General features: G+C 44.5%; 1 pseudogene; it reads left to right on the top strand.

The window, feature by feature from the left end:
• The window catches only part of LOC115138817 (RNA helicase aquarius-like), an 83912-nt pseudogene that overhangs the window by 18530 nt on the left and 47360 nt on the right, over positions 1–18022 (top strand).

The raw sequence follows: 18022 nt of genomic DNA, 5'->3' as shown, positions 1-18022 counted from the left end.
GTCCCTGTCACATAGCTACCGAGTTGTTCCTGGTCAGGGAAAACTCGAGGTCCTATTTATGTTACACTGAAATAGGTAGGTAATAGATCTATACCAATGACATCAATTAAAGAGGATTTTTTTGTCATGTCTCTCTGTTTAATCCTTGTGTTCCAGTTTGTCTGGCTCTTCCTAAACGGAACCTGCAGTTCCTGACCCTCCACGACTGCCTGCTGAGAAACTTCAACCTGTTCCGTCTGGAGTCCACCTACGAGATCAGACATGACGTGGAGGATGTTGTGACTCGCATGAAACCATGGTGAGCAGAGAACACACACCTATAACTGATGGTAAGAAAATGTTCCCACATTTATGTTTACTTAGAATTGATCATTTTTGCCTCACTCATAACTCAATTTCTATGACATTTTCAGGCGCTCATAGTATGATAGTGTGCTGTTTGTGGGTTGACCTGCTGTCTTGTCATCCGTTAGGCAGTCAGAGTGTGGTGTTTGGGGGCCAGCCAGGAAGTTTCAGACATCACAGCCTTCTCCATCGTGGAGTTGGCTAAGCCATCGCTGTCAACCTCAACGTACGAGACCACATCAAACACGAGTGGGAAGGCACATGGCTGTGCCATCTCTCAATCCCCTGCTCTCCCTCCCTCTTCTCTACCTTTCAGCATTCCCTCTATATACCGTCTAGTTTTCTGTCTTTTGTTCTTTCTGTCTTTCTCATGCACTCTGTCTCCCTCCCTCTCTCTTCGTGGATCCCACTCCCTCCCAGTAATAAAGCCTGTACAGTGGGGCAAAAAAATATTTAGTCAGCCACCAATTGTGCAAGTTCTCCCACTTAAAAAGATGAGAGAGGCCTGTAATTTTCATCATAGGTACACTTCAACTATGACAGACAAAATGAGAAAAAAAATCCAGAAAATCACATTAGTGGATTGATTATTTTTGAAATCTGTAGATTTACTAAAGGAGTCTGCTCTTCAACACATAGCGAACCTCCGAGTGCAGGAGGATGTCAGGATAGGCTAGTGCTACCAGAATCACCCTCCCTTTCTCTCCCACCTCCATACCTCTTTTACGGGTTCACATTCTCCTTCTTTTTGTCTTTCAATTGAGAGGTGTGTGATGTGATTCTCCCTGTCTGCCTCCCTCATCACCCCTCCCCATTGTATAATTACAGCTTCATGTTTTAAAGATCAGCCGAGCGCTGACAGGGAGTTTTCGCTCTCCTTCTCCCAGGGCTGCGGAAGCACGACGTTTGCTTTCTGGTCACGGTGTGGCCCAATCTGCCCTTCGGCACGCGCCTCGACCGGCGCCAGCCCTTTGTGGAGCAGACAGGCCTGGCCTACGTGAGTGGCTGCGAGGTGCAGGGTATGCTGGACGACAAGGACCGCGTCATCGAGGAAGGTAGGCTGGTACACACGTGGACATCTGTACACACACAGGCGTACACACACACACACAAAGTGTATGCATATACATACATTTCCCACCGTCACACACAGACACCCACACCCCGCCTATACACACTCACAAACTCATGTCACACACCATTCTCCTCATCCTCCTCCGACCACTTAACCTCCAGCCCTTGAGGTCTAGTGGGGTTGTCATGGTGACACTCAGAGACCTGACCTGTTCTCGTTAACGTTCCATTAACCTTAGGGAAACCCATCACACCTGAATGCCTCTCAGTGTTTTATTTATTTGATTTTACTGTGGTAGAAGGGCATGACGGGCATCTCTAGACTCCAGAATACCTTGACAGCCATAGTCTCAAATTCATCCTATTGAAGCTGTGAATGGGCTTGCCATGGTTATGGCAAATCCCACCGTACCTTATCCGCTATGTAATCTGGTTTCCGAGCTGGTCATGGGTGCACCTCAGCCACGCTCAATGTCCTAAACAATATCATAACTGCCACCGATAAAAGTACTGTGCAGCTGTATTCATTGACCTGGCCAAGGCTTTCGACTCTGTCAATCACCGCATTCTTATCGGCAGACTCAACAGCCTTGTTTCTCAAATGACTGTCTCGCCTGGTTCACCAACTACTTCTCAGATAGAGTTCAGTGTATCAAATCGGAGGGCCTGTTGTCTGGACCTCTTGCAGTCTCTATGGTGGTGCCACAGGGTTCAATTCTCGGGCCGTCTCTTTTCTCTGTATATATCAATGATGTCGCTCTTACTGCTGGTGATTCTCTGATCCACCTCTACGCAGACGACACCATTCTGTATACTTCTGGCCATACAACTCTCCTTCCGTTGCCTCCAACTGCTCTTAAATGCAAGTAAAACTAAATGCATGCTTTTCAACCAATCGCTGCCCGCGCCCACCCGCCCGCCTAGCACCACTACTCTGGACGGTTCTGACTTAGAATATGTGGACAACTACAAATACCTAGGTGTCTGGTTAGACTGTAAACTCTCCATCTGTAAATAGCCCACCCAAATACCTCATTCCTATATTGTTATTTTTTTTTTTACTCCTTTGCACCCCAGTATCTCTACTTACACATATATCACTCCAGTGTTAATGCTAAATTGTAATTATTTCACCACTATGGCCTATTTATTGCCTTAACCCCCACTACATTTGCACACACTGTATTTAGACTTTTCTATTGTGTTATTGACTGTACGTTTGTTTATCCCATGTGTAACTCTGTGTTTGTGTCTCACTGCTTTGCTTTATCTTGGCCATTTCGCAGTTCAAAATTTGAGAACTTGGTCTCAACTGGCCTACCTAGTTAAATAAAGGTGAAATAAAAAAATAATATCCCCTGTGGTTTGGCTTTCAAATGAGACTTTCAGTCATGATAACGCTCAATGTGGATCCCAAGGTCAGTGGGTTAGCTGGTCCTAGATCTGTAGGTGGGTTAGCTGGTCCTAGATCTGTAGGTGGGTTAGCTGGTCCTACTGTAGATCTGTATGGGTTAGCTGGTAGGGGGGGGTCAGCTGGTCCTAGATCTGTATGGGTTAGCTGGTCCTAGATCGGTAGGTGGGTTAGCAAGTCTTAGATCTGTAGGGGGGTCAGCTGGTCCTAGATCGGTAGGTGGGTTAGCAAGTCTTAGATCTGTAGGTGGGTTAGCAAGTCTTAGATCTGTAGGTGGGTCAGCTGGCCCTAGATCTGTAGGTGGGTCAGCTGGTCCTAGATCTGTAGGTGGGTTAGCTGGTCCTTGATTTGTAGGTGGGTTAGCTGGTCCTAGATATGTTGATGGGTTAGCTGGTCCTGGATCTGTAGGTGGGTTAGCTGGTCCTGGATCTGTAGGTGGGTTAGCTGGTTCTAGATCTGTAAGTGGGTTAGCTGGTCCTACATCTTTAGGGGGGCTAGCTTCCACCAGCAGAGCTCAGAGACGTTTATTGGCATGGATATAATATCAGGTTAACCTCCAGACATGGTATACTAAGTGTTCCTTCCCCCTGTGTGAACATGTGGCAGTGTGTACCTCTACCAAAGCACTATGTCCCCTCGCTTCTCCTCTCCATATTCCCACTTTATTAAAAATGTAGCGAGTGGTGCTAACTGGACCAGGGTGTATGTAGTAATGAATCTAACTCTGTTGTCTAGCGCTGTTTAAACTTTGATGCCCACAGGGCCGAGCCAGAGACGATCATGTCACCTGTATCGCCAGGCGCTTTGTGTGAAGTGGCACCATCATTTCGATGTATTTATTCATCCTCCATTTACTCAGCAACCCCATTAAGATGTAAAAGCTATTATATAAGGTTTTATTTTGGCCTGGCCAAACTTGTTATAAGCTGTGAAACTAGATAAAGTAAAGCTGGAATGAGCTCAAAGAAACAAACACCTCAATCTGATTTTGACTACTTTTCTCTACTGGTTACCTGCCTGGCTACCTGCATGCCTGACTATCTGCCTCGCTACCTGCCTACTTGCCTGCCTGGCTACCTGCCTGGCTACCTACCCAGCTGCCTCACTACCTGCCTACTTGCCTGCCTGGCTACCTGCCTGGCTACCTACCTGCTTAGCTCTTCACAGACAGCTGTCCTCAGCCCTTTATCCCAGTGGGTTTAGTGCCCTTCTTCAACCCACTCATCTGTCAATCGCACCACACTCGTTTTAGTAGAGCAGATTTAACGGAAATGCATGGGACAGGAGCCACCTGGCTTGAGTTTCCAATGGGAATCAGTCTAAAGCCTCTGGCCTGTGTGTGTGAGAGGCATGAGAATGTAATGCGTCTTGGTGCTGAGATGGGAGATGCGTTGTCTGGACCAGGATTTGAGAGGTTAGCTGTCTTGGGGACCATGGAAGATGCCCTATGATTTATGAAATTAGAGGCATACAATGTTGTCTAAAATGGGCTGGCTTTTGGGGGGGGGGAGATCTGGCCAATGTAGCTAATGTTTCTCTCATTTATTTTGTCTCTCTTGCTCCCTCTTTTGCACTCCTCTATCACTCTCTGTATGTTCGTGTCCTTGGTTGTTACATAAGCAATGAACATTCCCAGACTCATATACCCACCACACATCTTTAGTATCTACTAGTGGTCTATTGGGTAGTATACACTATTCTTGAGAATGAATTCAACCTCATTGTATTTATATCATTCCGTTAGTTGAGTTGCATGTCACATGATCACTAACGGACATAATCCTTTTGACACGTACATTTGGATAAGCACGCTTGCTTCATGTTGGTGCTAGCAAGCAGGCTAGGTAGTGCTATATATCAAATACAATTTTATTTGTCACATACACATGGTTAGCAGATGTTAATGCAAGGGTAGAGAAATGCTTGTGCTTCTAGTTCCGACCATGTAGTAATATCTAACAAGTAATCAAACAATTTCACCACAACTACCTTATACACACACACGTATAAAGGAATGAATAAGAATATGTACATACAAATATATATGGATGAGCGATGGCAGAATGGCATAGGCAAGATGCAGTAGATGGTATAGAGTACAGTATATACATATAAGATGAGTAATGTAGGGTATGTAAACATTATATAAAGTGGCATGGTGTTTAAAGTGACTAGTGATACATTTATAACATCCCATTTTTTATTATTAAAGTGGCTAGAGATTGAGTCAGTATGTTGGCAGCAGCAACTCAATGTTAGTGATGGCTGTTTAACAGTCTCATGGCCTTGAGATAGCAGCTGTTTTTCAGTCTCTCAGTCCCGCTTTGATGCGCTATGGAGATAGCGGGGTGAACAGGCAGTGGCTCGGGTGGTTGTTGTCCTTGATGATCTTTTTGGCCTTCCTGTGACATCGGGTGGTGTAGGTGTCCTGGAGGGCAGGTAGTTTGCCCCCGGTGATGTGTTGTGCAGACCTCACTACCCTCTGGAGAGCCTTATGGTTATGGGCGGACCAGTTGCCGTACCAGGCGGTGATGCAGCCCGACAGGATGCTCTCGATTGTGCATCTGTAAAAGTTTGAGTGTTTTTGGTGAAAATGCGAATTTCTTCAGCCTCCTGAGGTTGACGAGGTGCTGCTGCGCCTTCTTCACCACGCTGTCTGTGTGGGTGGACCATTTCAGTTTTTCTGTGATGTGTAAGCCAAGGAACTTAAAACTTTCCACCTTCTCCACTACTGTCCCGTCGATGTGGATAGGGGGGTGCTCCCTCTGCTGTTTCCTGAAGTCCACAATCATCTCATCTGATTTGTTGGCATTGAGTGGGAGGTTATTTTCCTGACACCACACTCCGAGGGCCCTCACCTCCTCCCTGTAGGCCGTCTCGTCGTTGTTGGTAATCAAGCCTACCACTGTAGTGTTGTCTGCAAACTTCATGATTGAGTTGGAGGCGTGCATGGCCACTCAGTCCTGGGTGAACAGGGAATACAGGAGAGGGCTGAGAACGCACAATTGTGGGGCCCCAGTGTTGAGGATCAGCGGGGTGGAGATGTTGTTTCCTACCCTCACCATTTAGCTGCAGCCCGTCAGGAAGTCCAGAACCCAGTTGTACAGGGTGGGGTCGAGACCCAGAGTCTCGAGCTTAATGATGAGTGTGGAGGGTACTATGGTGTTAAATGCTGAGCTGCAGTTGATGAACAGCATCCTTACATAGGTATTCCTTTTGTCCATATCCCAGTCCAGGGCAGTGTGAAGTGTGATTTAAAAAAAAAAGTTTTATTTACCTTTATTTAACTAGGCAAGTCAGTTAAGAACTCATTCTTATTTTCAATGACGGCCTAGGAACAGTGGTTTAACTGCCTGTTCAGGGGCAGAACGACCGATGTGTACCTTGTCAGCTCGGGGATTTGAACTTGCAACCTTTCGGTTACTAGTCCAACGTTCTAACCATTGCGTCGTCTGTGGACCTATTGGGGCGGTATGCAAATTGGAGTGAGTCTAGGGTGTCAGGTAGGGTGGAGGTGATATGGTCCTTGACTTGTCTCTAAAAGCACTTTGTGATGACTGAAGTGACTGCTACAAGGCGATAGTCATTTAGCTTAGTTACCTTAGCTTTCTTGGGAACAGGAACAATGGTGGCCATCTTGAAGCATGTGGGAACAGCAGAATGGGATAAGGATTGATTGAATATGTCCATAAACACACCAGCCAGCTGGTGTGTGCATGCTCTGAGGACTCTAGGGATGCTGCCTGGGGCCGGCAGCCTTGCGAGGGTTAACACGTTTAAATGTTTTACTCACGTTGGCTGCAGTGAAGGAGAGCCTGCATGTTTTGGTAGCGGACCGTGTTGGTGGCACTGTATTGTCCTCAAAGCGAGTAAAGAAGTTGTTTAGTTTGTCTGTGAGCAAAACTTTGTGATCCGCGATGGGGCTGGTTTTCTTTTTGTAATCCCTGATTGACTTTAGACCCTGCAACATAACTCTCTTGTCTGAGCCGTTGATTTGTGACTCTACTTTGCTGAGGGTATAGCTACACTGTTTGTATTCGGTCCTGTTCCCGGTCGCCTTGCCCTGATTTAAAAGCAGTGGTTCGCGCTTTCAGTTTTGCGTGAATGCTGCCATCAATCCAAGCTTTCTGGTTGGAAGGTTTTAATAGTCGCTGTGGGTACAACATCACTGATGCACTTGCTAATAAACTCGCTCACCGAATCAGCGTATTCATCAATGTTATTGTCCGACGCTATGCGGAACAGATCCCAGTCCACATGATCGAAGCAATCTTGAAACAGGGAATCCGATTGGTCGGACCAGCGCTGAACAGACCTGAGCACGGGCGTTTCCTGTTTTAGTTTCTGTCTATAGGCTGGGAGCAACAGAATGGAGTCGTGGTCAGATTTTCCGAAAGGAGGGTGTGGGAGGGCTTTGTATGCATTGCAGAAGTTAGAATAACAATGATCCAAAGTTTTGCCAGTCCGGGTCGTGCATTCGATATGCTGATAACATTTAGGGATCCTTGTTTTCAGATTAGCCTTGTTAAAATCCCCAGCTACAATAAATGCATCCTCAGGATATGTGGTTTCCAGTTTACATAGAGTCCAATGAAGTTCTTTCAGGGCCGTCGATGTGTCTGCTTATGGTGGGATATACACGACTCTGATTATAATCGAAGAGAATTCTCTTGGTAGGTAATGCGGTCGGCATTTGATTGTAAGGAATTCTAGGTCAGATGAACAAAGGACTTGAGTTCCTGTATGTTGTTATGAACACACCACGTCTCGTTAATCATAAGGCATACACCCCCGCCCTTCTTACCAGAGAAATGTTTGTTTCTGTTGCCGCGATGCGTGAAGAACCAGGTGGCTGTACTGACTCTGATAACGTATCCCGAGTGAGCCATGTTTCCATGAAACAAAGAATGTTACAATCTCCGATGTCTTTCTGGAAGGCAACCCTTGCTCGGATTTCGTCTACCTTGTTGTCACGAGACTCGACCTTGGCGAGTAGTATGCTCAGGAGCGCTGCGCGATATGCCCGTCTACGGAGCATGACCCAAAGACCCCTTCTGCGGCGCCGTTGTTTTGGGTCGCCTGCTGGGATCCGATCCATTGTCCTGGGTGGTGGACCAAACAGAGGATCCGCTTCAGGAAAGTCGTATTCCTGGTCGAAATGTTGGTGAGTTGACATTGCTCTTATATCCAATAGTTCCTCCCGGCTGTATGTAATAAAACTTAAGATTTCCTGGGGTACCAGTGTAAGAAATAATACATTTAAAAAAACAAAATACTGCATAGTTTCCTGAGAACGCGAAGCGAGGCGGCCATCTCTGTCGGCACCGGAAGTGTATCAACAGCCAATCCAGTAGGGGCTGAAAACTATAGTGTGCTTCAATTTGGTCAATCACAACATGATGTCGCAGAGTATTGAATTAAGTTCAGCTTATTCCAACTTTGGTCCTTCCCTGTTCAAGTCCCTCACCCATGCTCGCATCGCCCAACGGTCCCCCCGCCCACTTTGCGTGCTTCATGACTGCACTTCCGTTGTTTCATCACCCCCAACATTCTATGTAGATCTCTTGTGGAAACTTAGCATAACAGATTCTGCTTTGCATTCCCCCCAAACCATATAACACTGGCTGACTGTAGATACCGAGAAATTATATACACGGAGTATGTAAAACCCCTTACTAATATTGAATTGCACCCCCTTTTGCCCTCAGAAAAGCCTCAATTCGTCGGGGCATAGACTACAAGGTGTTATAAGCATTCCAAAGGGGTGCTGGCCCATGCTTCCCGCAGATGTGTCAAGTTGGCTGGATGTCCTTTTGGGAGGTGAACCATTCTTGATCTCAACGGGAAACTGTTAAGTGTGAAAAACCCAGCTGTTTTGCTGGCACCTACTACCATAACCTGTTCAAAGGCACTTTGACAACAATATTTTGTTTTGCACATTCACTCTCTGAATGGCATACACGTACAATCCATGTCTCAAGGCTTGAAAATCCTTCAAAAAAAACGGTCTCCTCCCCTTCATCTACACTGATTTGAAGTGGATTTAACAGGTGACATCAATAAGGGATCATAGCATTCACCTGGTCAGTCTGTCAGGGCAGGTGTTCCTAATGTCTTGTACAGTCGGTGTAAGTAGTTCTTAAAAAATGCTTTAAAAAATAATTGAATGAGGACTAAAATCAATAGCTTCAAATATTAAACCTTTAAAATTAACAATCGTGTCATATTTTTGTTGAATACACTTATCTACTATCCTATTCCTGCTGGAAATGAAGAGGTACAATTTTTGCCTTTGCAATCTTTACCATAGTGTACTACAATCCAATTTAAATGTAGCCACTAACTATCTTGGTTTTATTTTTTGTTTCTCAAGTGTTTTAACCCCTTTAAAGAGCTTGAAAGAATGTGTGTTTTACATGTTGAGTGTAATTTCAGACCCTTGCCGTCGATTTCATGTGCAAACAAGCTAGGGCTGCACAATTTATTGAATGTACATTGGAATTGCGTTGAGTGTACAAAACATTAGGAACACTTTCTGTTTTTTGCTTTCAGAACAGCCTCAATTCATCAGGGCGTGGACTCTACAAGTTCCACAAGGCTGACTCCATTGCTTCATGTTGGCTGGATGTCCCTTGGTTGGTAGACCATTCTTGATACACACGGGAAACTGTTGAGAATGGAAAAACCCCCGCAGCGTTCTTGACACACTCAAACCAGTGCACCTGGCACCTACTACCATACCCCGCTCAAAGGCACTTCAATCTTTTGTTTTGCCCATTCACCCTCTGAATGGCACACACACAATCCATGTCTCAATTGTCTCAAGGCTTAAAAATCTGTCTTTAACCTGTCTCCTCCCCTTCATCTACACTGGTTGAAGTGGATTTAACAGGTTACATCAGTGAGGGATCAAAGCTTTCACCTTGTCAGTCTGTCATGGAAAAAACAGGTTTTCCTAATGTTTTGTACATTTGCTCTATGGGAAATATCCATATCGCAAGAGATCCATATTTTTACGATATTTTAAAACACGTGTAACGTCCGTTTTCATAGTTTACTCCTCGTGGCGTCTCTCTGCCTTTCTCCTACAGGCTGCTTCCCCACGCACACCAAGTCCCGCCCCCTGTCACTCATTCAAGCATGGCAGCGGTTATCACTGTAAATTCACTCTGCATACAATACATGTACAGTCAACTGTAAACAAGAACGATTCTACTTTCCACTTTGCTTCCTAATATAAATCAATGTTTTCTTTATTATACTATTATTTTATCTTGCTATCTGTAAAATGCGTGTTAGTCTTAGCAAGCTGCACATGTCCAAGAATGTTTGCATTAGCCACTAATGCTAACTAGCTAACTGAGAGGGCAAATCTGGCTAGCAAACTGTGTAGGTTGATGAGGGGGGGGAAAACAATTTAATCGATTTTAAAATAAGGCTGTAACGTAACAAAATGTGGAAAAAGTCAAGGGGTCTGAATACTTTCCGAATGCACTGTATATATCATGTTTGTACTATGGCATGTTCTGAATCAGAGAGGAATAACTAAGCATATTCTAAAGTTGTTGTCCTAATATAACACCTATTTAATTCTAGCTGTTGTGCCCCGGGAAACACAGACCAACATTTTGGTTCCTACCCTGTCACAACAAACTCCTCCCTGGCTTTTTAATCTGTTGGTATGCCAAACACTGTATTTCAACTATATCATTAGAATAATCATTCAATTTCTATTTTTCCACAGATCACCCAAGTGGTTTGAAAATATTGCAAATCACAATGGCAGTAAACACACAATTAGATGTTTTGCCCATATTGTGCAGTCCTAACACAAGCTCCTTACTGTCATTTCAAAATTACATCAATGCTTGAAGAAATATGTTTTGTTTTACATTTCACAAAATTAAATGAAAAGGAAGATGTTGCTCAAGAATTTGACACACAGGAAGGATATCACATAGTTCAACACTCATTAAAATGTGATTGACATGTAGGCAAGTCCCTCTTTTCACATTTGATCAGATTTTGGTACATTAAAACTTCTTAAGACTAGGGGGCAGTATTCAGAAGTTTGCGTGTCTGAGGTGCCCAAAGTAAACTGCCTGTTACTCAGGCCCAGAAGCTAGGATATGCATATGCTTGTAGTATTGGATAGAAAACACTCTAAAGTTTCTAAAAATGTTCAGCCCACCATTGATTCCTATGGCTGTCATTTTTAATATGAAATCAATTACCTCCCAGATTGCAGGTCCTAGGGCTTCCACTAGATATATATACAGTGCCTTGCGAAAGTATTCGGCCCCCTTGAACTTTGCAACCTTTTGCCACATTTCAGGCTTCAAACATAAAGATATAAAACTGTATTTTTTTGTGAAGAATCAACAACAAGTGGGACACAATCATGAAGTGGAACGACATTTATTGGATATTTCAAACTTTTTTAACAAATCAAAAACTGAAAAATTGGGCGTGCAAAATTATTCAGCCCCTTTACTTTCAGTGCAGCAAACTCTCTCCAGAAGTTCAGTGAGGATCTCTGAATGATCCAATGTTGACCTAAATGACTAATGATGATAAATACAATCCACCTGTGTGTAATCAAGTCTCCGTATAAATGCACCTGCACTGTGATAGTCTCAGAGGTCCGTTAAAAGCGCAGAGAGCATCATGAAGAACAAGGAACACACCAGGCAGGTCCGAGATACTGTTGTGAAGAAGTTTAAAGCCGGATTTGGATACAAAAAGATTTCCCAAACTTTAATCATCCCAAGGAGCACTGTGCAAGCGATAATATTGAAATGGAAGGAGTATCAGATCACTGCAAATCTACCAAGACCTGGCCGTCCCTCTAAACTTTCAGCTCATACAAGGAGAAGACTGATCAGAGATGCAGCCAAGAGGCCCATGATCACTCTGGATGAACTGCAGAGATCTACAGCTGAGGTGGGAGACTCTGTCCATAGGACAACAATCAGTCGTATATTGCACAAATCTGGCCTTTATGGAAGAGTGGCAAGAAGAAAGCCATTTCTTAAAGATATCCATAAAAAGTGTTGTTTAAAGTTTGCTACAAGCCACCTGGGAGACACGCCAAACATGTGGAAGAAGGTGCTCTGGTCAGATGAAACCAAAATGGAACTTTTTGCCAACAATGCAAAACGTTATGTTTGGCGTAAAAGCAACACAGCTCATTACCCTGAACACACCATCCCCACTGTCAAACATGGTGGTGGCAGCATCATGGTTTGGGCCTGCTTTTCTTCAGCAGGGACAGGGAAGATGGTTAAAATTTATGGGAAGATGGATGGAGCCAAATACAGGACCATTCTGGAAGAAAACCTGATGGAGTCTGCAAAAGACCTGAGACTGGGACGGAGATTTGTCTTCCAACAAGGCAATGATCCAAAACATAAAGCAAAATCTACAATGGAATGGTTCAAAAATAAACATATCCAGGTGTTAGAATGGCCAAGTCAAAGTCCAGACCTGAATCCAATCGAGAATCTGTGGAAAGAACTGAAAACTGCTGTTCACAAAAGCTCTCCATCCAACCTCACTGAGCTCGAGCTGTTTTGCAAGGAGGAATGGGAAAAAAATTCAGTCTCTCGATGTGCAAAACTGATAGAGACATACCCCAAGCGACTTACAGCTGTAATCACAGCAAAAGGTGGCGCTACGAAGTATTAATTTAAGGGGGCTGAATAATTTTGCACGCCCAATTTTTCAGTTTTTGATTTGTTAAAAAAGTTTGAAATATCCAATAAATGTCGTTCCACTTCATGATTGTGTCCCACTTGTTGTTGATTCTTCACAAAAAAATACAGTTTTATATCTTTATGTTTGAAGCCTGAAATGTGGCAAAAGGTTGCAAAGTTCAAGGGGGCCGAATACTTTCGCAAGGCACTGTATATATACATACAGTGGGGCAAAAAAGTATTTAGTCAGCCACCAATTGTGCAAGTTCTCCCACTTAAAAAGATGAGAGAAGCCTGTAATTTCGTCATAGGTACACTTCAACTATGAATGACAAAATGGGAAAAAGAAATCCAGAAAATCATATTGTAGGATTTTTAATGAATTTGTTTGCAAATTATGGTGGAAAATATGAATTTGGTCAATAACAAAAGTTTATCTCAATACTTTGTTATATACCCTTTGTTGGCAATGACAGAGGTCAAACGTTTTCTGTAAGTCTTCACAAGGTTTTCACACACTGTTGCTGGTATTTTGGCCCATTCCTCCATGCAGATCTCCTCTAGAGCAGTGATGTTTTGTTTATGTTGCTGGGCAACACGGACTTTCAACTCCCTCTAAAGGTTTTCTATGGGGTTGAGATCTTGAGACTGGCTAGGCCACTCCAGGACCTTAATGCTTCTGACGAAGCCACTCCTTTGTTGCCCGGGCAGTGTGTTTGGGATCATTGTCATGCTGAAAGACCCAGCCACGTTTCATCCTCAATGCCCTTGCTGATGGTAGGCTTTGTTACTTTGGTCCCAGCTCTCTGCAGGTCATTCACTAGGTCCCCCCGTGTGGTTCTGGGATTTTTGCTCATCGTTCTTGTGATCATTTTGACCCCACGGGGTGAGATCTTGCGTGGAGCCCCAGATCGAGGGAGATTATCAGTGGTCTTGTATGTCTTCCATTTCCTAATAATTGCTCCCACAGTTGATTTCTTCAAACCAAGCTGCTTACCTATTGCAGATACAGTCTTCCCAGCCTGGTGCAGGTCTTCAATTTTGTTTCTGGTGTCCTTTGACAGCTCTTGGGTCTTGGCCATAGTGGAGTTTGGAGTGTGACTGTTTGAGGTTGTGGACAGGTGTCTTTTATACTGATAACAAGTTCAAACAGGTGCCATTAATACAGGTAACGAGTGGAGGACAGAGGAGCCTCTTAAAGAAGAATTACAGGTCTGTGAGAGCCATAAATCTTGCTTGTTTGTAGGTGACCAAATACTTATTTTCCACCATAATTTGCAAATAAATTCATTAAAAATCATACAATGTGATTTTCCAGATTTTTTTTCCCTCATTTCGTCTGTCACAGTTGAAGTGTACCTATGATGAAAATTACAGGCCTCTCTCATCTTTTTAAGTGGGAGAACTTGCACAATTGGTGGCTGACTAAATACTTTTTTGCCCCACTGTATGTCTCCATGAAGTCTGTCGATCCAGACCATCTGTCCAAACCTGCTATACCTTGACCTGTGAACCCCCCCTCTAGCCTTGTGTCTGCCTGTAGACATGTTGTTTCCTACCAGCCCTGATCACTTAGCTTCAGTGTTTTATTTCCCATATATATAGACAGCCTCTTATATATATATATATATATATATATATATAAATGAACAAATACAGATTGATACTTGGAGTCAAAATATCGAAATATTGTTGAAAACAGCTCTTGTTTTGCTTCTCAAGCTTTCAACATGTTCCTTAAAATTCTCTAACCATGAGTGATAACTTTGTTTGTTTGAACAGAAATACCATCCAGTTTACACCAACTCAGATTGAGGCCATCCATGCTGGGATGCAGCCTGAACCCACTATGGTAAGAACATTTACTGTCTTATGTTTGTTTATCTCTTGTCTGCTACTTACATTTTTATACTAATACAATAAACTGAACTCATACTGGCCATAGAACCATTGACGATATTGATTTTCATAATTTAAGATGTGGTCAAGATCAAACATCTTGTCTGGTAAAAAAAACGTTTAATGTTTTTTGACTACTCATATCTAGCCACTTGAGTAAACCAAGGCACTAGACGGACAGCATTAAAAGTTTGAGCCACAGCTGAAGTCTCCTATCCATTGGCTCGTTAGTTATACTGTGCTTTTCAATCACTCATAGCCCAGAGTGGGTTGTTGGCTACCTATGACAGGTGTATTATTGGCCCTGGCTTCTTGAAGAGCTGAGGATTTGTAACTACTCTTTCTGACGCAGGGGACTGGCTAGGACCTTCCCTCAGACACTAGTAATGTGAAGTTATTTAGCATTCCATTCCTCCTCACTCCTGCAGATCTCAGTCAGGCCCTCTTAGTGAATTACTGCCCTGAAAGCCCCTCCACTAAATTAAATGGTGACGATGGAGCGCGAGCACACACACACACACACACACACATACAACTGCCTCGCAAACACACAGCCTCTCATCCACAGAAACACACACATTCACTAACACACACACAGCTGCCTTGCTTTGATGAAGCTCATTCCTGGCCTGGTGACTCGTAGCTGGCAGAGGGATCTGTCTGTTATTTATTGGGTGACTGCTGGGGAGTAAATATGGCAGCATGGCTATCAGCACAGTCGTAAAACAACTCTACACACACACACAAACAACTCACTGGCATGTGTCGGGACAATCGTTAGCAGCCAAGGCAGCCTCCCAGTCCCAGGCTTCTCCTATCGTCTTGAGCTAGTCTTGAGCTTGTGTTATTCTGTGTTTGGGTTTGTAGTGTATAAAGTGGACTGGCTTTTGAGACTTACCTGAGGTGTGACGTGGCTAAATGAATATACCATCAAGTAAACTCCATTCCAAGTTTTAGCCTCCACTAGTCTGTGAGCAACTTCTGCCCTGGAAAAGCACTGGTTTGAGTCTGAGTCAAAATGGTTTGAGTCTTTCCAACTTGTGTAGTGTTGTTTTTTCTAGACCACACCCAATGACCCCTACAGCCTTAACTAGACCCAATGACCCCTACAGCCTTAACTAGACCCAATGACCCCTCAGCCTTAACTAGACCCAATGACCCCTCAGCCTTAACTAGACCCAATGACTCCCACAGCCTTAACCAGACCCAATGACTCCCACAGCGTTAACTAGACCCAATGACCCCTACAGCCTTAACTAGACCCAATGACTCCCACAGCCTTAACTAGACCCAATGACCCCTCAGCCTTAACTAGACCCAATGACTCCCACAGCCTTAACCAGACCCAATGACTCCCACAGCTTTAACTAGACCCAATGACCCCTACAGCCTTAACTAGACCCAATGACCCCTACAGCCTTAACTAGACTCAATGACCCCTACAGCCTTAACTAGACCCAATGACCCCTACAGCCTTAACTAGACCCAATGACCCCCACAGCCTTAACTAGACCCAATGACCCCGACAGCCTTAACTAGACCCAATGACCCCGACAGCCTTAACTAGACCCAATGACCCCGACAGCCTTAACTAGACCCAATGACCCCGACAGCCTTAACTAGACCCAATGACCCCGACAGCCTTAACTAGACCCAATGACCCCGACAGCCTTAACTAGACCCAATGACCCCTACAGCCTTAACTAGACCCAATGACCCCTACAGCCTTACCTAGACTCAATGACCCCGACAGCCTTAACTAGACCCAATGACCCCGACAGCCTTAACTAGACCCAATGACCCCGACAGCCTTAACTAGACCCAATGACCCCTACAGCCTTAACTAGACCCAATGACCCCTACAGCCTTAACCAGACCCAATGACTCCCACAGCGTTAACTAGACCCAATGACCCCTACAGCCTTAACTAGACCCAATGACCCCCACAGCCTTAACTAGACCCAATGACTCCCACAGCGTTAACTAGACCCAATGACCCCTACAGCCTTAACTAGACCCAATGACCCCCACAGCCTTAACTAGACCCAATGACCCCGACAGCCTTAACTAGACCCAATGACCCCGACAGCCTTAACTAGACCAAATGACCCCGACAGCCTTAACTAGACCCAATGACCCCTACAGCCTTAACTAGACCCAATGACCCCTACAGCCTTAACTAGACCCAATGACCCCTACAGCCTTAACTAGACCCAATGACCCCTACAGCCTTAACTAGACCCAATGACCCCTACAGCCTTAACTAGACCCAATGACCCCTACAGCCTTAACTAGACCCAATGACTCCTACAGCCTTAACTAGACCCAATGACCCCTACAGCCTTAACTAGACCCAATGACTCCTACAGCCTTAACTAGACCCAATGACCCCCACAGCCTTAACTAGACCCAATGACCCCTACAGCCTTAACTAGACCCAATGACCCCCACAGCCTTAACTAGACCCAATGACCCCCACAGCCTTAACTAGACCCAATGACTCCTACAGCCTTAACTAGACCCAATGATCTCTCCAGCATTAATTGCTGGTGACACTGTCTGTGATTTATTTAGAATTCAATCACACTTAACCAGCATGGCTACCACAGCATTCGCAGCAATACACCATCCCATCTGGTTTGCGCTTAGTGGAACTATCATTTGTTTTACCCAACACACCTCCAGGCTGTGTAACGCTATTTGACCAAGAAGGAGTATGCTTTATCAGATGATCTGGCCTCTACAATCACCCGATCTCAACCCAATTGAGATGGTTTGGGATGAGTTGGACCGCAGAGTGAAGGAAAAGCAGCCAACAAGTGCTCAGCATATGTGGGAACTCCTTCAAGGCTTTTGGAAAAGCATTCCAGGAGAAGCAGGTTGAGAGAATACCAAGAGTGTGCAAAGTTGTCATTAAGGCAAAGGGTGGCTACTTTGAAAAATCTAAAATATATTCTTACACTTTTTTGGTTACTGCATTATTCCATGTTTTATTTCATAGTTCTGATGTCTTGTAGAAAATAGTAAAACAAAGAAAAACCCTTGAATGACTAGGTATGTCCGAAACCTTTGACTGGAACTGTATATACAAAGGTATGTGGAAACCCCTTCAAATTAGTGGGTTCGGCTATTTCAGCCACTTCTGTCGCTGACAGGTGTATAACTCTGTAGCCAAACATTGGCAGTAGAATGGCCTTACTGAAGATCTCATGACTTTCATTGTGGCACCGTAATATGATGCCACCAACAAGTCAGTGCGTCAAATTTCTGCCTCGCTAGAGCTGCCACGGTCAACTGTAAGTGATGATATTGTGAAGTGAAAACGTCTAGGAGCAACGACGGCTCAGCCGGGAAGTGGTAGCAAGCTCACAGAATGTGACCGCCGGGTGCTGATGCACGTAGCACAAATATTGTCCTCGGTTGCAACACTCACTACCGAGTTCCAAAATGCCTCTGGAAGCAACGTCAGCACAAGAACTGTACGTTGGGAGGTTCATGAAATGGGTTTCCATGGCCAAGCAGCTGCGCACAAGCCTAAGATCGCCATGCGCAATGACAGGCGTCGGCTGGAGTGGTATGAAGCTCGCCGCCATTGGAC

Source organism: Oncorhynchus nerka, linkage group LG12 (assembly GCF_034236695.1).
Source record: "Oncorhynchus nerka isolate Pitt River linkage group LG12, Oner_Uvic_2.0, whole genome shotgun sequence".
In the NCBI taxonomy this organism is placed as follows: Eukaryota; Metazoa; Chordata; class Actinopteri; order Salmoniformes; family Salmonidae; genus Oncorhynchus; species Oncorhynchus nerka.
This window is presented reverse-complemented; position numbering and strand designations above follow the sequence as displayed.